At 38.6% G+C, this 26,425-nt stretch overlaps 1 protein-coding gene across 2 annotated transcripts in view; it reads right to left on the bottom strand.

The window, feature by feature from the left end:
• Window positions 1-26,425, bottom strand: part of MAP3K13 (mitogen-activated protein kinase kinase kinase 13) — a 195,986-nt gene that overhangs the window by 160,725 nt on the left and 8,836 nt on the right. Inside the window, exon 3 of one of the 2 annotated variants that reach the window (XM_054550329.2) lies at window positions 18,919-19,142. The gene's annotated coding sequence lies outside the window, so the exon portion shown is untranslated. 2 annotated transcript variants of the gene reach the window in all.

Here is a 26,425-nt window from a genome sequence, read left to right as displayed (position 1 = left end):
TTTAAAAGCTCTATTTTGTCCAAAGCAGATAATGAATGTATCTGCCATCTCTGCAGCAGTATGAGTCTGTGGAACAGGAGGGACTGAAAACATAAATTAAATAGAAACTTTCACAGAAGCCCCTACAGACTCATAAGCAACTCTAACAAAAAAGATTTGAAAGCTACCAACATAATTAAAATTAAAACTAAATTCAATGTGCTATCATTTTATGAGGGACCATATGTGAGAATTTTAACATTAAATGAAATATGAATTTCAAGATTCAGGACTGAATAAACTGCCAGCCTAGGGATGAATAACTGCTCTTGCTATTTTCTAAACAGTCAACATTTCATTGTGTATCTAGATCTCACAAAAGACATTTACAGAATGACAATACTTTAATTCATCATGTATATCCAGCAATGTTTGCTTAGTCAAATGACTGTCTGTCAGGCAGGTTTATAAAGCTTCAAGAGCAAGAACTTGGTATGTTTCAACTGATATAACTACCAAGCATAACATACCACAGACGTTTTAAGAATTCCTTCCTGCCTGTACTCTGTCTCTTGTATTTTGTGGGCTACATAATGGGAAGCCATTTTTTTTTAAAGCATTGGATATTTTGCCAACCCAGAAGAGATATAGTAAACCACAAAGGTATAAACTTAACTTCTAAATTAATTAAATTTATTATTTGTGACTTGAAATATTTAAAAATCCAGTTTGAACTCTCCCTTTAATATTAAAAAAATTAAACAAAAAGAACCACTTAAAAGCAGATAGGTTAATGTTTACACAAAGGCAATTTTTTTCCTTTGCTTTTTTTTTTTTTTTCTTTAAAGTTTTAATGGGTGAATGACCTTGCTGGAATTCCCCTGTCAGTTCTGGAGTATCTATTTGGAACTTTCAAATAGAAACTACTTTCATAAGTGGCATTAGAATGGTATGCCAAGTAGTATCTGTCTTAATACCTTGAACTTGAATGTTACACCACAGATGAATCAATAAACTTCACACACAATGAAAGCTTTCCCTTCCTCACTTAGGCCATTTAAGAAGAGATCAAGTTTAAATATATTTGACATTATCAAGATGTAGGGTCAATTATACATAGAAAACTTCACATGTTTACCCACTTCAAGAAATTTACTCTTGATATGGCTTCAAGCTATTCAAAGACAGGTCTATTTTCAAGTCTGTCAGACATTTAATATATCATGCTAAAGTTAGAATCTGAGTCCATATGTAATTCCTGTGACCTTAGTATAACTACCTAAAAGTCTAGATAATATAAAGCATTTATCATTTTTGTTTTACTTTAGAATTTCTAAAATACCTATTTTCACTGACAGAAATTATTTCAGATTAACTATGAAAAGGCTTCAGGAAACCTTTCCTTTCCAGTATGAGCCAAGTATGAAACTAACCCTAAACCACTGAAGATCATTCCAGTCATAGGCAACAGGAAGGACAATTTTGAGCAGAAACAAAATATTTCCCCGATCTGGCCACATCTCTAGTTTCACCCTTGGCACTTCTCGCCCTCATTTTCAGAAGGTGAAAGAACAATAAAGATTGCCCTGGAATTTTAGCCTAGTCATCTATCTTCCTCTCCAAAGCTGTTTTCAGGGCTGAAAAAACGTAACTCAGATTTCATAATCTGAGTTTCTACAGAACATATTGGTGCTTCAGAAGTTGACATGAAGGGCACACAAGAGTGAATGGAGAAAGAGTGGAGTATCGGGGAAATCCAGCAAAGGAAGCACTGCTTTTTAATATTTTTCCTAGAATATTTCAATACACTATTTTATAACAGTGGCTGGAATATTTTCAATATTACAAGTCTTTCAACAAGAATGTTTAAACTATTAACATGACATCATAATAATTATAGGATAAAATTAAAAACCCAGTCATCGTCCTTCCTGCCCAAGCTCACAATGTTTCCTATCCCTACTGTCTCCAATTTAGGATGGGATACTAACACCACATATAACCTCAATCTTGATTTTTAAAATAAAACTGGAATTAAATTGTTGTGGTTGGAGACAGAGGGAGAGAAACGACTAGATAATCAAATTGCTTTTTCCCAAGGACTTCTCTCTTCCATTTCTACCTCCCTACTCCCATCTAGTCAGCAAAACAAAAAAACTTTTTTTTTCTTTTTTGAGACAGGTCTGTCACCCAGGCTGGAGAGCAATGGTGTGATCTTGGCTCACTGCAACCTCCACCTCCCGGGCTTAAGTGAACCTCCTGCCTCAGCCTCCCAAGTAGCTGGGACTATAGGCATGTGCCACCACACCCAGCTAATTTTTGTATTTTTTGTAGAGATGGGGTTTCGCCATGTTGCCCAGGCTGGTCTTGAACTTCTGGGCTCAAGTGACTCGCACACCTCAGCTTTCCAAAGTGTTGGGATTAATGGTGTGAGCCACCCCACCCAGCCAAAAAAAGAACTTTTGATGATGCTATTTTGGATATTAATAAAATATTTAACATAAAGAATTTGTAACTATTTCCTAACTTTTACTTTCCCAAACACTTTCTTTAAAAGTTATTGCAATATAGAGAGATGTCTGAAAGGATATTAATAAAAATGTTGGCATCCCAGGAGGTGGGGAGTGGAATTTCAAGAACATCTCTTATTTTTTACATATTTTAGCTCAAATATATTTGTAACCATAAAATCCCAATAAAATAATTTTTTTCAATGCAAAGGTTTTTATGTGAAGTTATCTATCAAACAGTAAACTCTCAAATGCAAAATCAAGAAGCACTTTGCCCTCTAAGATACAATTTCATTTTTATAAGTAAGCAAAAATATATTGCCTTTCTGTTCAGGGCTTTCTCTAATTGATCTTCTATATCCTAATGACTCACAAATTAATATCTTCTATTCAGAACTTCTCTCTGTCTCACTTTTCTGTGGTTAGTTTTGATGTATCTTAACCAAAAATATTAATATAATAATAGCAATATATATTAATCCACTGTTCTGAACACTTGATAATTTAATCCTCACAAACCTGTGAGATATTTCTAGTTAAAAGATACACTATTATCCTCATTTTACAGATTAGGTCCCTGGAAGTAAAGGTGGTTAATATCCCATTTGCAATAGGGTACACTAACAAAATTTGTTAAGTGTTATAGTGAAACAATTTGCTTGTTTTGGATTTCTTTGGAAGGCATTCCCAAAGGAATGATACTTGGAGGAAAGGGATATTTGATTTTGTTATTTTCATTATGTATTTCCATATTTTTTCCCATGATTTTTCTAATGCAGTGGTTCTCAATTAATGGTCGCTGGACCAGCAGTATCAGCATCACCTGGAAGCTTTTTAGAAATGCAGATTCTCAGACTCCAACCAGACCTACTGAATCAGAAACTCTAGGGTAGAACCCAGCAATCTGTTTTTGTTAAGACATACACACATACATTCTCTCCCCTTTTTGTTAAGTTACTCCTCTAGGGTGGTTCTGATGCATACTAAAGTTTGAGGACCATTGTTCTATGTGTAATATATTTCTAGTTGTTTTTTTTTTTTTTTCTTTTTTGAGATAGAGTCTTGCTCTGTCACCCAGGCTGGAGTGCAGTGGTGCGATCTCAGCTCACTGCAACCTCCACCTCCCAGGTTCAAGCGATTCTCCTGCCTCAGCCTCACGATTAGCTGGGATTACAAGTGCATGCCACCACACCTGGCTATTTTTTTTGTATTCTTAGAGACTAGGTTTCACCTTGTTGGTCAGGCTGGTCTCAAACTCCTGACTTCGTGATGCGCCTGCCTCAGCCTCCCAAAGTGCTGGGATTACAGGCATGAGCCACCGCGCCCGGCCAACATGTATCAGTTATTTTTTAAAAATTGTGGCCCGGTGTGGTGGTTCACACTTGTAATCCAAGCGCTATGGGAGGCCGAGGTGGGAGGATCTCTTGAGGCCAGGAGTTTGAGACCAGCCTGGGCAAGAAGATGAAACCCCATCTCTACAAAAAATGTTTAAAAATTAGCTGGATGTGGTGCTGTGTACCTGTAGTCCTAGCTACTTGGGAGGCTGAGGCAGGAGGATCACTTGAGGCAGGAGGGTCACCTGAGCCCTGAAGTTCTAGGTTACAATGAGCTATTAACATGATTGCAGCACTGCACTCCAGCTTGGGTGACAGAGTGGGATTTTGTTTCTTTTTTTTTCTTTTCTTTTTTGAGATGTGGAGTCGCTCTCGCCCAGGCTGGAATGCAGTGGTGTGATCTCGGCTCACTGCAACCTCCGCCTCCTGGGTTCAAGCAATTCTCCCGCCTCAGCCTCCTGAGTAGCTGGGATTACAGGCATGCACCACGATGCCCAGCTAATTTTTGTATTTTTAGTAGAGATGGGGTTTCAACATGTTGGCCAGGCTGGTCTCAAACTTCTGACCTCAAGTGATCCACCCACTTCGGCCTCCCAAAGTGCTAGGATTACAGGCGTGAGCCACTGCCCCCAGTCAGAATGAGAACTTGTTTCTAAATAAAACAAATAAATTCTCATTTAGCCACATATTTCATGTATTGAGGTATAATCAATTTTTTTTTACCACTTTTATTCCATGTCTTAAAAGGGAGCACACACTTGCATTTATTCCACATTTATTAAGCACCCTCTATGTGCCAAAGAATGAGTGCTTGAATAACCGATAGCCTAGGAAGACAGGCAGAAATGTAGTATTCACAACATCAGCTGGTAATACAGCAACAGAAGTGCACAGCATGCAGAGGAGGGGCAAACTGTAGTAGATCAAGAACTGAATCTGGATCTCTTAGAAAATCTTGCGCTCCACTTCTGAGAAACATTGTTTCTTGGCAACACATTCTGCTGCCCTAAACCCAGGGATCCATGCCCAAAACAGAGGCATTGCCAGAGCAGCATTCCCCATCAGACAGTGATTAACAAACTCAGGAAGGTCATTCCTCCTTGGTTAGAGCGCAGAGGCCATGAGAGACAAGTAGAGAAGGTAGCCAGCCTCTGGGTTACCAAAGGGTCCAAAGAGCTTCCCAATTCTAATCTGTCATTAACTTCACAATAATTCACCCTCCCTTTTTTTTTTTTTTTACCACTACTTCATGTTTTTCATGTCTGTATCAGATATTTTCCAAAATTTATACTTTTCAAACTTGGAAAGGAAACTGTACTTTTCCAAGTTCATATTCTCCTCCCTAATACTTTAATCACTATTCTGAATTTGGTGTTTACCTCTCCAAATAAAAATTGTACTATTGGCAGGGTGCAGTGGCTTATGCCTGTAATCCCAGCACTTTGGGAGGCCGAGGCGGGCGGATCACGAGGTCAAGACATCGAGACCATCCTGGCTAACACGGTGAAACTCCGACTCTGCTAAATGCTTCTGAAATTTGTTTTATTCTACATTTTCCTTTTTTTTTTTTTTTTTTTGAGATGGAGTCTCACTCTGTCTCTCAGGCTGGAGTGCAAAGGTGTGATCTCAGCTCACTGCAACCTCCACCTCCTGGGTTCAAGTGATTCTCCTGCCTCAGCCTCCTGAGAGCAGAAACTACAGGCACACACCACCATGCCTGGCTAATTTTTGTATTTTTAGTAGAGACAGGGTTTTGCCATGTTGACTAGGCTGGTCTTGAACTTCTGGACTCAGATGATCTGCCTGCCTTAGCTATTTTTCTAATTTTCTATTTCTTTATTATTTTTATTATGAAATTCAGAAAGTATGTCCGTATGTACTGTTAGAATTTTATATTCACCTAACATACTTTCAAATGTACTTTTTCTCAGTGGCTATCAACAGGGGATAGGCCTTCTGATAATCATGCTGCTTTATAAACTGTCAGGCATTTTCATTAGAGAACTTTATTATCTATTTCTACTTTATTCAAAATATCATCCCACACTGATAGTTCACATATAATTATGTAATCTATTTGCATCAAGATGCTTTTGATTTCAGCCTACTATATTTCCACAATTGATATCTCATATATAATTACTTGATAAATGTTAATTTGTTTAGAAGTGCCCTGATTGCATTTAATCCCCTTCCTAGGGCAGCACAAAGTGGGAAATCTCTGCATTGTATAATCCCAAATACTTCTTCACTGGATAACTCTCTGCCAAGATAATATGAATCCTTCCTGCCCCTCAAAACATTAAAATCCCCAACAGAATCCTGCAGAGACAGAGCCAGAGGGGTAATCCCCAATTTCTGTCCAAGCATCTCTCTGCGTGACCCTTGAAACACACATGCATGGATAGACTCATAACAGCACAGCCAAAGAAACAAAATTGGAACTGATACCCGAGCTTCTATCTTCTGTCTACATCTTGGAGAGTGAAAAGCAGCAGTAATTCTGGAGGGTCATGTGACCTGACTGGAGGAGGTAGCTATACAAGTAAATACTTCTCCTTGGCTTGCAGCCTGGGGCAAAGGTTAGTCAGTTTTCAGAATACCCAGTAGAGGAAGGAGTTCCTCTTCACGTGGAAAAATGGAATTCAAAAATCCCACTGTTTCCCCAGCTTCCTGAAATCACTCATGATACCAAAGACACAGCGGCTATTTACCCGATGCCTTTCTAAATAACATTTAGGCTCTTACAAGGCCAATAAGTTTCACAACTTATATTCAACATGATTTTTGAGACCGATCTATGTTGATACATGAAGCTCAATAATTCATTGTTAAATTTTATTCCAATGAATGAATAGTCCAGCAAAGCTCATTCATTCACTTTCCTCTTGATGACTGTGTAGGCTGTTTCCTTTTTTTTCTTTTAAAACAGTAATGCAATGAACATTTTTGTAGATTACTTGCATAAGCATGAAAGACTACCATATTTTCTAAAACATGTGCCTAAGTATCTGCCCACTTCACTTTCAACCAAAAATGTAAAAGTTCTTTCAAAATAGCCAAATGAGAAGGAGAGGGGAGTCTAGACAATAACTAAAGGTCTACATACCAATTTGGGGGACTCTGAGACATCAGGGAACCTTGATGAGCCTAAGGACCTCCCCAGGCTGCCAAGAAAATAAGTAAAGGTGATTCTGGGCTGGGGCTCATGGTAGACACATGAAATTGCAGGATGATATGGTTTGGCTGTGTCTCCATTCAAATCTCAACTTCAATTGTATCTCCCAGAATTCCCACGCATTGTGGGAGGGACCCAGGGGGAGGTAATTGAATCATGGGGCCTGGTCTTTTCCATGCTATTCTCATGATAGTGAATAATCTCTTATGAGATCTGATGGGTTTATCAGGGGTTTTCACTTTTGCTTCTTCCTCATTTTCTCTTGCCGCCACCATGTAAGAAGTGCCTTTTGCCTCCTGCCATGATTCTGAGGTCTCCCCAGCCATGTGGAACTGTAAGTCCAACTAAACCTCTTTTTCTTCCCAGTCTTAGGTATGTCTTTATTAGCAGCATGAAAATGAACTAATACACAGGATTAACAAAGAAAGGAGGAAACAAAGGTTACTATGACTTGGAGTAGGAATATTCCTAGGAAACTCATTCTATAATAAAAGAAAATCAAGGTACCAATTGTTGAGTGCTTTAGAGACATATGATTTAGAGAAACACAAAACAGTTTAATTCAAAGCGACTTCTGACTCAACTCCTACAAAGTTGTCTTAAGTTCCACCATAGAGCCTGGATGTGTTCTGGAATGTGAGTACAACCTTTGCTTATCACTGTGAATATTGAAAGCAGAAAACAGCAAGAACAGAGAAGCACTAAGGAATACAGAAATGAACAAAGAAAAATGGCAATGATAGCATAGTGGCAGGTATTGACTCCTCTGCCTATCACAGGAATAAATGGGTATTTGAAGAGTTATATCATGTTATTTTTATTTCTTTCTCATATCTCTTTTTTTTCCCTTTCCATATCATTCTTTTTTTCTCCTTGTGCTTCAGTTTGAATAACTTCTATGGATCCGCCTTCAAATTTATTTATTCATTCCTCACCTCTTTCCAGTCTGTTGAAAAGCCTGTCAAAAGAGTTCTTCATCCCAGATATCATGTTTTTTTATTTTAGTGTGTCCATATGACTCTTTTTAGAGTTTACATTTCTCTGCTGAAATTTCCCAACTGTTCATGCATGAGGCCTACTTTTTCTACTTGTTCCTGTAATATATCAATCATAATTAAAGTCCTCATCTGGTATTTCCAACATCTGAGTCATCTCTGGGTCTGGGTCTGTTGATTGCTTTATTTCTTGAAAATGGTTGTTTTTTTTTTTCACATATTTCATAATTTTTTATAGAATTCCAAATATTGTCCATAGAATAACAGTATAAAATGAAGGAAAGAATAGTTATTCCTGTAAAATGAAGGAAAGAATAGTTATTCCTGGAAATAGAGATGGCTATTCTGTCAGGCACCAGGTAAACAAATTCCAAAGAGAGAGAATCTACTCAGTGGTTGAGGTGTTGTTTCCCTGTTGCTGTAGTTACCTTCTGTGCACCTTCCTCTAGCAGCGGGTAGCTACTATCTTGTGCTTCATGTGGAGTCTACAGTGTTCAAGGGATTTTACTCAGCGTCCCTGCTCCAATCTCAGCTTTCAGCAGTCACTGCATATCTGTGCCATAGAGGGGGTTCTCTCTCTCCATCCTTCTCCCTCCCTCAGCAGTAGGCTACAGCTGTTTTTAACTCCACTCTATTAAGAAAACTCATTGTTCTCTTGATATCTCAATGTTAGCTAGGCCCTGTGCACCTAGGCCTTGGGTATGTGGCTTTCTGTGCCCCTACCCCAACCTCTTGGCAATGAAATTTTGCCTTATATCTGTGGAGGAACACTGTAAAAACAAAACAAAACAAAAACCCTCCAGTATCCCACGGATCACACTAAATACAAAATAGTAGCAGCTACTGCTGGAGAATGTTCTGTGCCTTCCCTAAGGGCAGGCAGCTTTTGCTTCTACCCTGCCCCCCTAATCAGTGACTCTTTGCCTGGACTGAGGACAAAAGGGTTTCCTTTCACTTAAAGTTTTTGCTTCACATGAGAGAATAGCTGATAATTTAGGCAGGGTGTGTAATTGTGTATCACTAAAGAGTGGCTCTCTTCAATCTGCTGTCTTGCCCTCAATCTTTTTGTTTCTTTTTTCTTTTTTTTTTTGTGAGACAAGGTCTCGCTTTGTCACCAGGCTGGAGTGCAGTGGTGTGATCTCCACTCACTGCAGCCTTGACCTCTTGGGCTCAAGCGACCCTCGCACCTCCCAGCCTCCAGAGTAGCTGGGACTACAGGCATGTGGCACCACACCCAGCTAATTTTTTTTTCTTTTTGTAGAGGCAGGGTTTCACCATGTTGCCCAGGCTGGTCTTAAACTCCTGGGCGGAAGCAATCCACCCACCTCCTTGTGGCCTCCCAAAGTGGTGGGATTACAGAGTGAGCATCCAGCCTCAATCTTTTCATGAGCAGCGGTGGAAGCTATTGTAGGTTCAGTTATGTACCCCTAAAAGATAAATTAAAGTCCTAACCCCTGGCACCTGTGAATGTGACCTTATTTGGAAATAGGCTCTTTGCAGATATAATCAAGTTAAGATGACGTCACACTGGAATAGTGTGGGCCCTAATCCAACATGACTGGCATCCTTATAAGAAGAGAAAACACGGTGGAATAGGAATCCCCAGACCTCATTTCCCCACAGAGATACTGACTTAACAACAACATATGGTCCAAAAAGACTTTATAAGAACTCCAGAAACCAGTTAAAAAGCCACAGTATCCCAGGCAAGCTCAAAGGCAAGAATAGCCACATTGAAACAGGCAAGAAAAGCTAATGCATTTCACCCATAATAGGCCTTCCCCAAGCCAGTCCAGCCCTACATAATTGCAAGTAAATGTCAAACTTGCATCTTCTCATCAGAAGGGAAAGAAAAGGATAGAATGTGCATCCAAAGCTCTAGCTTTTTAGGAAAGCGCCCAAGGGAATAGTTACTGTCCAGCCTGATGTGGAACACTGACAGAACCAGAATACTTTGGATGCTTGGGGGCCACTGAGAACAGCGGAGAGTTCAGCAGCTAGCTGCAGCACCTGAGAACCTGCAGCACAGCAGACAGAAGACAACAGAACTCAGTGTTATTGGGAGACAATACCCAACTCATGGCCTTTCTCTCATGAAGAAAAGAGAAGAGTAGAAAGTATATCCAACCTTTCAGCTTTTCTGGGGACTGCTTAAGAGATGGCTTTCTGTCTTGCCTGACTTGGAATGCCGACAGGACTGACAACTTTTGCATGCCTGCGAACTGCTGAGAACGAAAGAGATCTAGGCAGCTTGTAGGAACACCAGAAAACCAGCAGTACCATGGAAAGACACCAGAGGGAGCAAGTGCCTAAAAAAGAAACCAGCAAACCTCTGTAATTGGGAAATTACAGGCACAGTTCAGAGGAGATATAACCCCATTAAAAGTTTGAGAGGCCCTAAGACTGTATAGCTGGGCTGAAGAGAGTCTTAACATCTCTTCCTCCCTGTATGAAGCCAGTCCAGAAGACTGGGAGAGTGGCTGTTTTTTAAAAATGTGCAAATCCCAGCAAAAAATAATCAAGAATACGAAGAAACAAGGGCCCAACCAAGGGAACAAAATAAGTCTCAAAAAAAAAAAAAAAAAAAAAAAGACCCCAAAGAAATGAAAGTCTATGAATTACCAGACAAAGAACTCAAAATAATTGTCTTAAAGAAACTCAATGCACTACAAGAGGACAGATAGACAAATAAAGGAAGTCAGGAAAATGATACATGAACAAAATGAAAATACCAACAAAGAGATTAAAAACTATTTTAAAGGCTGGGTGTGGTGGCTCATGCCTGTAATCCCAGCATTTTGGGAGGCCAAGGCGGGCAGATCACAAGGTCAGGAGTTCAAGACCAGCCTGGCCAACATGGTGAAACCCCATCTCTACTAAAAATACAAAAATTAGCTGGGCGTGGTGGCACGTGCCTGTAATCCCAGCTACTTGGGTGGCAGAGGCAGGAGAATTGCTTTAATCTGGGAGGCGGAGGTTGCAGAGAATCGAGATCACACCATTGCACTACAGCTCTGGGCGACAGAGCAAGACTGCATCTCGGGGGTGGTGCACCAAATGGAAATTATAGAGCTGAAGAATATAAAACTGAATTAAAAATTACACTAAGCAGATTCAACAGCAAACTTGATCAAACAGAAGACAAAATCAGCAAACCCATTAAGAATTGTCAAGCTCCTGCTTGATAATTGAACAAAAAGTAAAAAGAATGAAGAAAAGTGAAGAATGCCTAAGGGACTTATGGAACACCATCTAGTTGACCAATATATGCATTAACTGGATTATCAAAAGAAGGAGAGAGAGAGAGAAAGGGACAGAGAGGTTATTTGAAAAAATAATGGCTGAAAATGTCCCAAACGTGAAGAAAGAAATGGAAATCTAAATTGAACAAGCCCAAAGGACTCCAACTAGGATGAATCCAAAGAGGCCCACAGAGACACACTGTATCCAAACTATCAAAAGCCAGACACAAAGAATCATGAAAGCAGCAAGAGAAAAGTGACTTGTCACATACAAGAGAACTCGCATGAGATTATTATTGGATTTCTCAGGAGAAACACTGCAGAGGAGAGAGTGGTATGATACATTCAAACTGCTAAAAGAAAAAAACTGCCAATCAGAAATACTATAGCCAGCAAAACTGTCCTTCAAAACTGAAGGAGTTTAAATAAGACCTCAAACTGTAAGAATCCTAGAAGAAAACCTAGGAAACACTATTCTGGACATTAGCCTTGGTAAAGCATGTATTATTAAGTCCTCAAAACCAATTGCAACAAAAACAAAAATTGACAAGTGGAACCTCATTAAACTAAAGAGCTTCTGTACAGCAAAAGAAACTATCAACAGAGTAAAAAGACAACCTACAGAATGGGAGGAAATATTCACAAACTATTCAACCACCAAAAGGTCTAATATCCAGAATCTATAAGGAACTTAAAGAATTCAACAAGCAAAAGTCAAATAACCCCATTAAAAAGTGTGCAAAGGAACTTTGAACAGACACTTCTCAAAACAAGACATACACGCAGCCAACAAACATATGAAAAAAGCTCACCATCACTAATCATCAGAGAAATGCAAATAAAAACCACAATGAGATACCATCTCACACCAGTCAGAATGACTATTACAAAAAAGTCAAAAGACAACAGATGCTAATAAGGCTGTGGAGAAAAGAGAATGCTTATGCACTGTTGGTGGGAATGTTGATTAGTTCAGCCACTGTGGAAAGCAGTTTGGAGATTTCTCAAAGAACTTAAAACAGAACTACCATTCAACCTAGCAATTCCAATTCTGGGTATACATCCAAAAGAAAATAAATTGTTATACCAAAAAGACACATGCACTCATGTACATCACAGCACTATTCACAATATCAAAGACATGAAATCAACCTAGGTGCCCATCAGTGGTGGATTGGATAAAGAAAATTTGATATATGTATACCATGAAATGCTATGCAGTCATAAAAAAGGATGAAATCATGTTCTTTGCAGCAACATGAATGCAGCTTGAGGCCATTATCCTAAGAGAATTAACACAAGGATAGAAAATCAAATACTACATATTCTCACTTATAAGTGGAAGCTAAACATTGGGTACACATAGACATAAAGATGGCAACAGTAGACACTGGGGACTAGTAGACGGGGAGGAAGGGGAGGAAGGGAGACAAGAGTTGAAAAACTAACTATTGGGTACTATGCTCACTACCTGGGTGACAGGATCAATTGTATCCCAAACCATAGCATCATGCAATATACCCATGTAACAAACCTGTACATATATCCCCTAAATCTAAAATAAAAGTTGAAATTATAAAAATAAATATATACAATTTTAAAAATTGTAATGAAGGAAAAAAATAGAACTTTCCAGAACATCAAAAGCTGAAGGAGTTCAGCACTAGAGCTGCCTTACAAGAAATGCGAAAGGAAGTCCCTCGGGTTGAAATAAAAGGATAGTAGATAACAACTTGAAAGCATATAAACACGTAAAGCTCTCTGTAAAGGTAAATACACAGGTAAATACAGAATCATGTAATACTGTAATGATGGTACATAAATCACTTTTAATTCCCATGTAGAATTTAAAAGATAAAAGCATAAAAAAACTACAACTATAAAATTATGTTACTAGATACAAAGTATAAAAGACATAATTTGTGACATTGATAAAGTAGAGGGTATGTAAAGGAGTAGAGTTTTTGTACATGGTTTAAATTAAGCTGACATCAGTTTAAAATAGACTGTTACAATTATAGGATGTTTTATGTAATCTCCATCGTAAACACCAAGAAAATACCTTTAGAAGATACACAAGAGAAAGTGAGAAAGGTGTCAAAGCATGTCTCTCTCTACAAAAAGTCAACAGAACAAAAAGGCAAGCAGCAAGAGAGGAAAACAGGTACAAAAGAACTACAAGACATACAGAAAACAAATATTAAAATGGCAATAGTAAGTCCTTCCCTATCAATAATTACTTTAAATGTAAACAGAACTCTCAATCAAAAGACATAGAAAATGAATTTTAAAGAAAGACCCAACTATATGCTATGTATAAGAAACTTACTTTAGATATAAGAACATACATAGACTGAAAGTGAAAGGATGGAAAAAGATATTCCATGCAAATGATAACCAAAAGAGAACAGGGGTGGCCGGGCGTGGTGGCTCACACCTGTAATCCCAGCACTTTGGGAGGCCGAAGTGGGCGGATCACAAAGTCAAGAGATTGAGACCATCCTGGCCAACATTGTGAAACTCCATCTCTACTAAAAATACAAAAATTAGCTGGGCATGGTGGCGCATGCCTGTAGTACCAGCTACTTGGGAGGCTGAGGCAGGAGAATCGCTTGAACCCAGGAGGCAGAGGTTGCAGTGAGCCAAGATCGCGCCACTGCAATCCAGCCTGGATGACAATGCGAGACTCTGTCTCAAAAAAAAGAGAACATGAGTGGCCACACTAATATCAGATAAAAGAGACTTGAAATTAAAAAAAAAATTGTCAAAAGACAAAGGACATTATATAATAAAGGGTCAATTCACTAGGAAGAAATAGCAATTATAAATATGTATTTATATTTGTAACAGCAGAACACCCACATATATAAAGGAAACATTGACAGACTGAAAGAAAAACCAGATGGTAACACAATAATAGCAGGAGATTTCAATGCCCCACTTTTAATAATGGATAGAACAACCAGGCAGATAATCAGTAAGAAAACAGATGTATATAACCCCATAGACCAATTGGTATTAACAGACATACAGAATATTCTACTCCACAACAGCAGAACACACATTCTTCTCAAGGGCATATGGAACATCCTCTGGGACAGATAACATGTTAGGCCACATGACAAGTCTTAACAAATTTAAGAAGACTGAAACCATACCAAGCATCTTTTCCAATCACAATGAAACAAAACGAGAAATCAACAGCAAAAAGAAAACTGGAAAACTCACAAGTATGTGTAAAATAAACAATATACTCAATAACTAATTGGTCAAACAAGAAATCACAAAAAATTAGGAAATATCTTGAGGACAAATGAAAACAAAAGTACAACATATCAAAAGGTATGGGATGCAGCAAAAGTAGTACTAAGGGGGAAAGTTATTAGTGGTAAACACACAATAAAAAAGAAGAAAGATCTGAAATCAACAACCTAATTTTACACCTCAAGGAACTAAAAAAAAATTATAAACTAAACTCAATATTAGTATTAGGAAGGAAATAATAAAAAATAGAACAGAAATAAATAAAATAGAGGATAGAAAAATAATAGAAAGAAATCGGCAAAACTAAGAACTTGTCTTTTTAAAAAAGACAACAAAATTGACAAATCCTTAGCTAGACTAAGGTAAAAAATAGAGAAGATTCAAATAACAAAAATTAAAAGCAAAAGAGAAGACATTACAACTGATGCCACAGAAATAAAAAGGATCATAAGAGACTACTATGAATAATTATATGCAAACAAATTGGATAACATAGAAAAAATGATAGATTTCTAGAAACATACAACCTACCAAGACTGAATCATAAAAAAAAAAATTGGAAAAGACCTGTAACCTGTAAGGAGAGTGAATCAGTAATCAAACACCTCCCAACAACAACAAAAACAGCCAGGACCAGATGCCTTCAATGGACAATTCTACCACACATTTAAAGAAGAATTAACACTGATCCTTCTCAAACTCTTTCAAAAAATTGAAGAGGATAAAAAACTTCCAAACTAACTACCACTACCCTGATACTAAAAGCAGACAATGATACTCTAGGAAAACTACAGACTAATATCCCTGATGAACACAGATGTAAAAATCCTGAACAAAATATTAGCAAACAGAATTCAACAGCATATTAAAGGGATTATACATTATGATCAAGTGGGATTTATTCCTGGAACACAAGGATGGCTTAACATATGAAATCAATCAATGTAATATACCACATTAACACAATGAAGGCCAAAAACCACATGACCGTCTCAACTGATTCAGAAAAAGCATGATAAACTTCAATACCCTTTCATGATAAAAACACCCAACAAACTAAAAATAGAAGGATATTATCTTAATACAATAAAGGCCATTTATGAAAAGTCCACAGCTAATGTCACACTCCATGGTGAAATACTGAAAACTTTCCCTTTAATATCAGGAAAAAGGGAAGGATGCCCACCTTCACCACTTCTACTCAACATAGTATTGGAAGTATTGGCCAGGGCAATTATACAAGAAAAAGAAATAAAAGGCATGTAAATTGGAAAGAAAGAAGTAAAACTATCTCTGTTCACAGATGGCTTGATTATATATGTAGAAAAACCTAAAGATTCCACAAAAAATTAATAAATTCAGCAAAGTTGCAGAATACAAAATCAATGATTCAGAATACAAAACACAAAAATCAGTGTATTTCTATACACTAACAATGACCAATCTGAAAAACGAAACTAAGAAAACAAACCCATTTATAATAGCATCAAAAATAATAAAATAATTAGGAATAAATGTAAAGAAGGAGGGAAAAGATTTGTACATTGAAAACTATAAAACATTGCTGAAAGAAATTAAAGAAGACACAAATAAATGAAAAGACATATCATACTCATGGAGTGAAGACTTAACATTATTTATTTGTTCATTTATTTATTTACTTTTTCAGACAGAGTCTCGCTCTGTCACCCAGGTTGGAGTGCAGTAGTGGGATCTCGGCTCACTGCAACCTCTGCCCCTGGATTCAAGCAATTCTCCTGCTTCAGCCTCCCAAGTAGCTGGGATTACAGGTGTGCACCACCACGCTCAGCTAATTTTTTTTTTTTTTTGTATTTTTAGTAGAGACGGGGTTTCACTATGTTGGCCAGGTTGGTCTCGAACCCCTGACCTCAAGTAATCCACCCGCCTCGGCCTCCCAAAGTGCTGGGATTACAGGCATAAGCCACCGCGCCTGGCAAGACTTATTATTAAAATGTCCATACTACCTAGAGTGACCTACAGATTCATGCAATCCCTATCAAAATCCTAACAACATTTTTGCAGAAATAGAAAACAAAAATTTTTAATTCATATGAAATCTCAAAAGGCTCTGAATAGCCTTAAAAAATATGAGAAAGAAAAAAAAGCTGAAGGCCTCAAACTTCCCGACTTCAACATATATTACAAAACTTTAGTAATCAAAACAGAATAGTACTGGCATAAACAGACATATTGTCCAATGGAACAGAATAGCCCCAAAATGAACCCTCATGTATATGGTCAAATGATCTTTGACAAGGGTGCTGAGGTCACACAATGGGAAAAGGATGGTCTCTTCAACAAATGGCATTGGGAAAACTGGATATCCACATGCAAAAGAATGAAGTTGGACCCTTGCCATACAAAGGTCCTATAAAATTTGACTACAAAGATGAACTCAGAATGGATCATACGCCTAACTGTAAGACCTGAAACTATAAAACTCCTGGAAGAAAACACAGGGGAAAAGCTTAATGACATTGGGTTTGGCAATTATTATTTGGATATTGACATGAAAAGCACAGGCAACAAGTGCAAAAATTAGACAAATGGGACTACAGCGAACTTACAAACTTACATGCAGCAAAGGAAATAATCTAACAGTGAAAAGGCAACCTTAAAAAGTTTCTCAAGAGAACTTGACAAAAATCCAGAATATATTAATATAATGAAGTCTTACAACTCAATAATAAAAAATAAATAACCCAATTTAAAAATGGGCAAAGAACTTGACAGACATTTCTCCAAAGAAGATATACAAATGACCAACAAGCATATGAAAAGATCCTCAACATCAATAATCATCAGGGAAAGGGAAATTAAAACCAGAATAGTATCACCTCATACCTACTAGGATGACCACTATTAAAAAATTAATTAATTAATTAAAAATTAAATAAATAAATAAAAATAACAAGTGTTGGTAAGGATGTAGAGTACTTGGAGTCTCTGTACACTGTTGGTGGGAATGTAAAATAGTGCAGCTGCTATGGAAAACAGTATGGAAGTTCCTCAAAAAATTAAAAATAGAATTACCATATGACCTAGCAATCCCACTTCTGGGTATATATCTAAAAGAATTCAAAACAAGATTTCAAAGAGATATTTGCATGCTCATGTTCATTACAGTATTAGTCACAATAGCCAACAACCTAAATGTCCACCAATAGATGAATAAAGAAAATTTGGTATATTCACACAATGGATAATATTCAGCCTTAAAAAAGAAGGTAGGCCGGGCGTGGTGGCTCATGTCTGTAATCCCAGCACTTTGGAGGCCGAGACAGGTGGATCACTTGAGGTCAGGAGTTTGAGACCAGCCTGACCAACATGGTGAATCCCTGTCTCTACCAAAAATACAAAAATTAGCCAGCGTGGTGACAGGCACCTGTGGTCCCAGCTACTCAGGAGGCTGAGGCGGAAGAACTGCTTGAACCCAGGAGGCTGGAGGTTGCAGTGAGCCGAGATGGCACCATTGCACTCCAGCCTGGGCAACAAAGCCAGACTCCATCTGAAAAAGAAAAAAAAGAAAAAAAAAAAAAAGGAAATAGGGCCGGGCGTGGTGGCTCACGCCTGTAATCCCAGCACTTTGGGAGGCCGAGGCAGGTGGATCACCTGCGATCAGGAGTTTGAGACAAGTGAAACCCCGTCTCTACTAAAAATACAAAAACTTAGCTGGGTGTGGTGGCGGGTGCCTGTCATCCCAGCTACTCGGGAGGCTGAGGCAGGAGAATAGCTTGAACTGGGGAGGCAGAGGTTGCAATGAGCCGAGATCGCACCACTGCACTCCAGCCTGGGCAACAGAGTGAAACTCCGTCTGAGAAAAAAAAAAAAAAAAGGGAAATCCTATCATATGCCACAACACAGATGAACTTTGAGGACATTGTGTTAAGTGAAACAAACCAGCCACAAAAAGAAAAATATTGCATGATTCCACTTATATGAAATATCAAAAATAGTCAAACTCTTAGAAATGGGAAGTAGAATGGTGCTACTAGTAGAATGGGGAAGAGAGAAAAGATGAGTTATTCAAGGGGTACAGAGTTTCAGTTTTGCAAGATGAACAAGTTCTAGAGATCTGTTTCACAAGAATATATATACAGTTAACACTACTGTACTGTATCTTTAAAAATTGTTTTAAAAAGAGAGAGACAGACATACAGAGAAGATAGCAATATGAAGATGGAGTCATTGACTGAAATGTCGTTAAGCAGCACATTGCTGTACTTTGCTCTGGCAGCCCTAGGAAACTAACACAAGGGCCCATATAAGAACGCTTGCAAGTGAGTGCAGGCTCCTTTTGTGACTGGGGCTCCCCGTTATTCTGAAATGTTACATTAGCCCACATTCAGCCTTTTAAGAATTCATTACAGTTTTAGCTGCTTTCTTCTTACCTACCTTTACGATGCCTTCTCTTCCTCTTATGCTCTGCCAAAGGTAACACAGTTTCTGTGTCCTATCTCTCTTCAAAAGGGCTTGCCTCTCTTTGGAATTTCAGTTCATCTGATTGCCTTGTGACCTCAACTCTCTGATGAGCTCAAGAAGCATCAAGACTTTGTGGATTATCAAGATTTTTCTCATTGTTAGGATGGGAACAATGTTCTCTTGCAACATTCTGCATCCTAAACAGAAGCAAAATTTTCAGCATTTCCTGAAAGATGATTCCAAGGGTTATTAATAGATTTTATCAGCGAAAAAGAATTGTGATTACACGTTTGGAATGTGTTAAGATACATTATAAACTTTCAAAAAAGACTGCAACATTTTCCAAACATGTCATTACAGAACCTTTTGGCTTACAAAATCTCTTGTAGTTGTGTCAGACATTCTGTGTACCATAGTTTAGGAGATAATGAGTTAAATGCCTAGACATATTTTTTTTGTCCTCACTATATGGCAAAATTAGTGTCAGCAAATCAGTCGGGGGATATTTTCTTTCTGCCACTTCACCACTTTGACTGAAAATAAGATCTTTCTGTTTCTACATCACTTATGCTGGAAGATACGGTGACCTTTGCATTACTTTTGTCTCTTCTCAGGTTTTCTCCTGTTACTCATCAAATGCCAAAACGAGGAGATACTTGACTTCTTAAAAAATGAATATAAAGTTCCATCAAATAAATAAAATATGTAAAGCAAATTCAATAAACATATTTTAAATTAGTTAGAATAATGTATACTTACACGTTAAATATAACAACACAAATTTAATCAGCAACATGTTATACATAATGCTTTTGGTAAAATACTTTCCCTTTGAGTTGTCCATTTTAATGGTTCTGTGGTGTTCTTAATGTTTCTCCTCATTTCCTTGCCTTGAAATATGTGGAACATAAATGTTTTTTTTAAAACATACATATTTCCATTATTTCCCTAAGTCTATGGTTCATTTAGTTTTCGTCTTTCAACCCTGAAAAAAATGGTGTGGGACAGATGTGACTTCAAATGTAATATTTATCTCTAAGTAAAAGATAGAAAAGAGAAAGCTTTCTAAGAAAGAAGAAAAAAATCACACAAGAACTAGCACATTTTGCAAGTGGAACACCATTTAGCTAAATATTCTTATCTTTTGCCTCAAAAATACCAGCTTTGTTTAGTGAGGTACTGCAGAGTCTACTGAAAGGCCTGTAGTCCGTCGCCACGTTCCCTACTTTATCTCTGGCCTGCAGACATGGCAATAATTCTCAGACTCAGTTTTAAATGACAAAAAAAAAAAAAGACAGAATTAGGAAACTATACATACCATGAACAGAAAGACAAGTACTATATAATATCTATTAACTGTATGCACACAGAGAGAGAGAGAGAATAGCTCTTATTTTGGTTACTGTATTGGTGAAAAATGTCTTGAAGTCTAATTCATCTAACTCCCAATCTTCCTACCCTGTTTAGTTGTGACTACATAAGAACCTATTTCTTTTTCTTTTTTTTTTTTTGAGACGGAGTCTCACTGTGTTGCTCAGACTGGAGTGCAGTGGCATGGTCTCAGCTCATTGCAACCTCCGCCTCCTGGGTTCAAGAGATTCTCCCACCTCAGCCTCCCGAGTAGCTGGGATTACAGGCATGTGCCACCACACCTGGCTGATTTTTGTATTATTAGTAGAGACAGGGTTTCACCATGTTGGCCAGGCTGGTCTCGAACTCCTGACCTCAGGTGATCTGCCCGCCTTGTCCTCCCGAAGTGCTGGGATTACAGGTGTGAGTCACTGTGCCCAGCCAAGAACTTATTTCTAAGTTGCCAATTATCTACCTCAAAAGGAAGGAAGCCACAACCACTGGACTCTCATGCTACCTCATGATTAGAGGAGGAGAAACTGGGGTAATTGATGTGCTGGTTGGTATTTTTCACAGTTAACTTTCAAAAATATCCAATTACTAGGTTTAAATCAACCTTGGGAATGTCCTGGACATGATATAAGCTGAGATGGTAGCTGTGACTACCATCTCTCAAATGTAGCAGAGCCTTTGTAATGAACAGACTGTGTACATTTTATGCCAATAGGAAATTTCCTAATACAGAAAGGAAGTTTTTTTTTTTTAGAAGAGTAACTGCACAATGTCTTATAGTTAAATAGGTTTTCTAGGTTTCTATGTAAGACTCAAATATCTGTGACCTGTGCCAGAGAACAAATTCTTGATTCCAGTTCAATCATTTCTGAGCAAGCTAACTCTCTAATAAGTCAAATTTATAACATGACTTTAGCCACTGTGCAGGACCTTCTGTACATTAACTTCACCTACTTTAATACTATTACATTCGCTTTGTCTTATTCTCTTTATGTCCCCATCCTACATACTATACGCATTTTAAAATATTTTTTAGAACAAGGCAGGATATAAATAAATTTAATTAATCTTGAAATATTAATTAAATATTAATTAATCTTGAAATATTAAGTCCTCATAATTTGGGCTACAGGTCTCATTGTCCCAAATATGCATCTCTGTGGGTACAGGTTAAATTCACTCCACTAATAAATAAGTTCTAAGGGCCCACCATGTGTCAGTCACTGTTCTCAATACTGGGGAAAATACCTATGAAGAGAATGCCAATCAGAGATAAGTACGATGGAGAACAGTAAAGCAGAGAAGACTAGGGATGCCATGTAGTGAGGTTACAATTTTAAATAAGATGGTCAAAGAGGGCCTCACTGAGGTCACATAACCTGAAGGGCCTAAAGAAGATGAGAGAGTAAACCAGATAGACATCTAAGGCAAGGGTATTCTAGGCACAGGGAATATCAAGTACAAAGGTCCTGAGGCAGAAGAAAGCTTGGCATTTCTAAGGATCAGCTAAGAGATCTGGGCTGGGTAGTCCAATAGATGGTAGAGAGGTAAGGAGAGAGCAGAGGCATATCAGGTAAGGCCCTGGAGACCATTATAAAGACTTAGGCTCATACTTGGAGTGAGATGAGAAGCAACTGAAGGGTTTTGGTTTGTGTGTTTGAGACAGGGTCTCGCTCTGTTACCCAGGCTGGAGTGCAGTGGCACAATCATGGCTCACCGCAGCCTGGACCTCCTGGGCTCCAGCAATCCTTCCACCTCAGCCTCCTAAGTAGCTGGGACTACAGGCATGTGCCACGATGCCCGGCTCATTTTTAAATTAGTTTTATTTTGTAGAGACTGGAGTCTCACTGTGTTGCTGGTCTTGAACTCCTGGCCTCAAGCAATCCTCCTGCCTTGGCCTCCGAAAGTGCTGAAATTGCAGGCGTGAGCACTGCACTCAGTCAAGAGGAGGATTTTGAACAGAGGAAGTTAAACAACCCAGAACTTACAGTACTGACATATCTAAGTGAAGAGTGTTGGCTGTGGGAAGAATCAGTTGACAAATATTTACTGAATCCCTACTATTTGCTAGGCAATTTCCTAAACACTGGGCATACAGTGTAATAAAACATGCACCAGTCGTTGCCCTCCTGAAGGTTGTCTTGTAAGATTATTAATAAATGATTATATATGAGAAATAATTACAACTATGCTAGGTGTGAGAAAAAAATGGGTGATTTATGAAAGAATGATAGAGAAGGGAGGCCTAATCTAGTCTGAGATATGGAGGAAAGCTTCTTGGAAAAAATAATATTTAAAGTGAGACTGGTAGTACGAGTAGAAGTGGGTTATGCGAAGAGGAACAGGAGAGAGGAGGGCATTCCAAGCAGAAAGTATCTGCAAAAGCCCTAAAGAAAGCTGGGCGCGGTGGCTTACGCCTGTAATCCCAGCACTTTGGGAGGCCGAGGCGGGTGGATCATGAGGTCAGGAGTTCAAGACCAGCCTGGCCAACATGGTGAAACCCCGTCTCTACTAAAAATACAAAAATTAGCTGGGCATGGTGGCGGGCGCCTATAATCCCAGCCACTCGGGAGGCTGAGGCAGAGAAGTGCTTGAACCCGGGAGGCGGAGGTTGCAGTGAGCTGAGATTGCACCACTGCACTCCAGCCTGGGCGACAGAGCAAGACTCTGTCTCAAAAATAACAACAAATACTCTGAAGAAAAAAAAATGGCATTGTCAGAGAATTGGAAGACCATTATGGCTTGAGCTTAGTAGACAAAGAATGATTGAAGATTTGGAGTTGAATTCTAAGGGTAATAAGATATTAAGAGTTTAGATCAGAGGACCAAAAAGATTAGAATTGTATTTTTAAAAATCAGTCTAAAAGCAATGAGATTAGAGAGGGGAGGAGTAAATACAAAAAACCATTCAAGAGTTATTGCAAAAATGTAGGCGAAGATGATAAAATAAATAAGGATGGACATGGAAACAAAGGTGAATAATTTGAAAGATATTTAGGAAGTAGAAAAGACTGAATTTTGCAATGGATTAGTTTCATGAGGGTTGTGGAAGAAGGTCAGGGATAGCTGAAGTTGCCTAACTACTCTCTTGAACTTTCTCATAGGTAGATCCTACTTCCTACATGGAGAGGTAGTAATACCAATGCCATTTTTTGGCAGAGGTGTGGAGGAAGAAGGAACAACAAAATGTCAATTACATATAGTAATGAACCTTTTATGCCACAGCTGCCAATTGTCATAAACATAATAGCCTCGACTTATACAACCTTTGCAATTCATTCTGTCTCCATTAATGCAAGAAGTTTGGCCATGGCTGTTCAGGAAGAATGAGGCAGTTGGATTCTACATTATACATCTTCTGATAAATATTCATATTGCTAGGACTATATACATTCATATAATTTATAAGCAGAGAAAATTAATACCTTGTACAACCTTCTATCACAGTTTAAATAAGTAATTCCAGGGCACTAAAGACAGCATTTCAGTACACTAAAGCACTAAAAAATTAGTTCTTCATCAATGAATTGGAAAGCACAACCCTAGGAAGAAGCAGCCATGCCCTATTGTTCACGGACACTATAATAAAGTCACCTATGCTAACTTAACCAATGCTATCACCAAAGAGGGAGATATCTATTTTTAGGAGTAACAGTTGAACAAGTTAATGTCAGTGATTTATTTATCTTAAATCATTAAACTAAAGATAAACCTAGTTACTCAGAGAAAGAAAAGAAATGGCATTTTCTTTTCCAGAGACCATCAAATTCCCAGTCATGCTAACTACATTCTCGATAGCCTCTCTCTACTTAGTCCTCAAGTAATGCTAAAAGGAGGGTTTTGTTTGCCATTAGGCCAGAAAGATACAAGTAAAAAAAAATTAAAAAGCAAAATATTTGATACAATCTTTCTGCTAGTAGAGGTTGAAACAACCTTTTAAATGCTATTATCAGAATAGATATTAAAATATTAAATATCCATAAGGCATATAGGCTTTCTCTGTGCTACAAAATAAAAAATATTTCAATTACACCATAAGTCAAATTGATATTAAATTCTTTGTCACAATTAGTAGTATAAAGTGAAAAAAAAATGCTGAGTCTCCTAGGAATCCAAATATGTAGGAAGGCATTAGTGCCAAAACGGTACTCCAAGAACAGCAACTGACGGGCGGGCACAGTGGCTCATGTCTGTAATCCCAGCACTTTGGGAGGCCAAGGCAGGTGGATCGCTTGAGCTCAGGAGTTCAAGACCAGCCTGGGTAACATGATGAAACCCCATCTCTACAAAAAATACAAAAATTAGCCGGGTGTGGTGGCATGTGCCTGTAGTCCCAGCTACCTGGGGAGGCTGAGGTGAGAGGATCACTTGAGCCTGGTGGGTCAAGGCTGAAGTGAGCCATGATCATGGCGCTGCTGCCGCCTGTGCCATTGCACTCCAGCCCGGGTAATAAAGTGAGACCCTGTCTCAAAACAAAAAAGAGGCCGGGCATGGTGGCTCACGCCTGTAATCCCAGGGAGGCTGAGGCAGGTAGATCACCTGAGGTCAGGAATTTGAGACCAGCCTGGCCAACATGGCAAAACCCCATCTCTACTAAAAATACAAAAATTAGCTGGGCGTGGTGGTGGGCGCCTGTAATCCCAGCTACTCGGGAGGCTGAGGCAGGAGAATCGCTTGAACCCAGGAGGCAGAGGTTGCAGTGAGCCAACATTGTGCCACTACACTCCAGCCTGGGTGACAGAGCCAGACTCTGTCTCAAAAAAAAGAAAAAGAAAAAGGAAAAGGAAAAGAAAGAACAGCAAGTGCAACTCACAGGAAAAAAAAAGTACATTTTATTTAATGACCAAGTACACACACGTTCACACACACATTTGTACATATAACTAAAACAATTTTTTACTCTTACCACGTGGGATGCATTGTGAAATATTCTATGTTCTTTCATTTAAAGAAAAATGAGGGTCACATTTTAGTAAAAAAGTTTCACAAATCACTAATATGTTACAACCTATAACTCCCATAACTGCTCTAAAGCATTAACAATGCTAAGCTATAATTTTAGGGGAATATATATTCATGCTCCTTCTTAGAACTAGCCCATGATAGTATTTTAGGGACTCAACTCAGAGAAAAAAAATTTAACATAGCCTTGTTGCCATGTATCCAACCTGGACATGGTACATGCTTTCAGTGAGTTTAAATCACCTACTTTCCTAGGCCCAAAATCTGAGGGAATGACTTCCAACTATGTAACAGGACCCTTTGTCTGTATTATACATTTTATATATGTCTTTTCATGTACATTATTTCATTTGATCCTCACAACAACCCTGTGAGGTAGGCCGGGGGGAAAATGTTAGATTCACTTTATAGATGACGAAGTTAAGGTTCAGAGAGGTTAAGTGACTTTCACAGTTACCATATACCTAGTACAAGGCAGACAGAATAAGAACCGCTAACTTTTGTGGTTGGGGGCCCTTTTCTCTAAACCACATAGCTTCTGAGAGTATAATGTAACCCAAAATATTTTTACTGCTTCATCCTCATTTCCTTATTGTTAATTCAACTTTTTTTTTTTTTAGACGGAGTCTCGCTCTGTCACCCAGGCTGGAATGCAGTGGCGCGATCTCGGCTCACTGCAGCCCCCGCCTCCCGGGTTCAAGTGATTCTCCTGCCTCAGTCTCCCGAGTAGCTGGGATTACAGGCGCCTGCCACCACGCCTGGCTAATTTTTGTACTTTTAGTAGAGATGGGGTTTTGCCATGTTGCCCAGGCTGGTCTCAAATGCCTGACCTCAGGGCATCCAGCTACCTTGGCCTCCCAAAGTGCTGGGATTACAGGCGTGAGCCACGGTGCCCGGCCTGTTAACTCAACTTTTTATAGGATACGATAAAAGACCTAATTCTAAATTCATCATGTTAAATTTATGCTTCTCTATCAATGAAAACTTATGGCCACAGAACACATTTTTTTTTTTTTGGAAAGCACTGTCCCCTTGGCTCTAGTCTAAAGGAACATAAGCAATATGAAGGACCCTAGAGGCCAAGGAAATTGAAGAGAAGTCAGAGGAAGGGATATAAAATGGAATGTATTAATGGATTTTAGTTCCTTTAAGCTTG

Source organism: Pongo abelii, chromosome 2, assembly GCF_028885655.2.
Source record: "Pongo abelii isolate AG06213 chromosome 2, NHGRI_mPonAbe1-v2.0_pri, whole genome shotgun sequence".
NCBI classification, from domain to species: domain Eukaryota; kingdom Metazoa; phylum Chordata; class Mammalia; order Primates; family Hominidae; genus Pongo; species Pongo abelii.
This window is presented reverse-complemented; position numbering and strand designations above follow the sequence as displayed.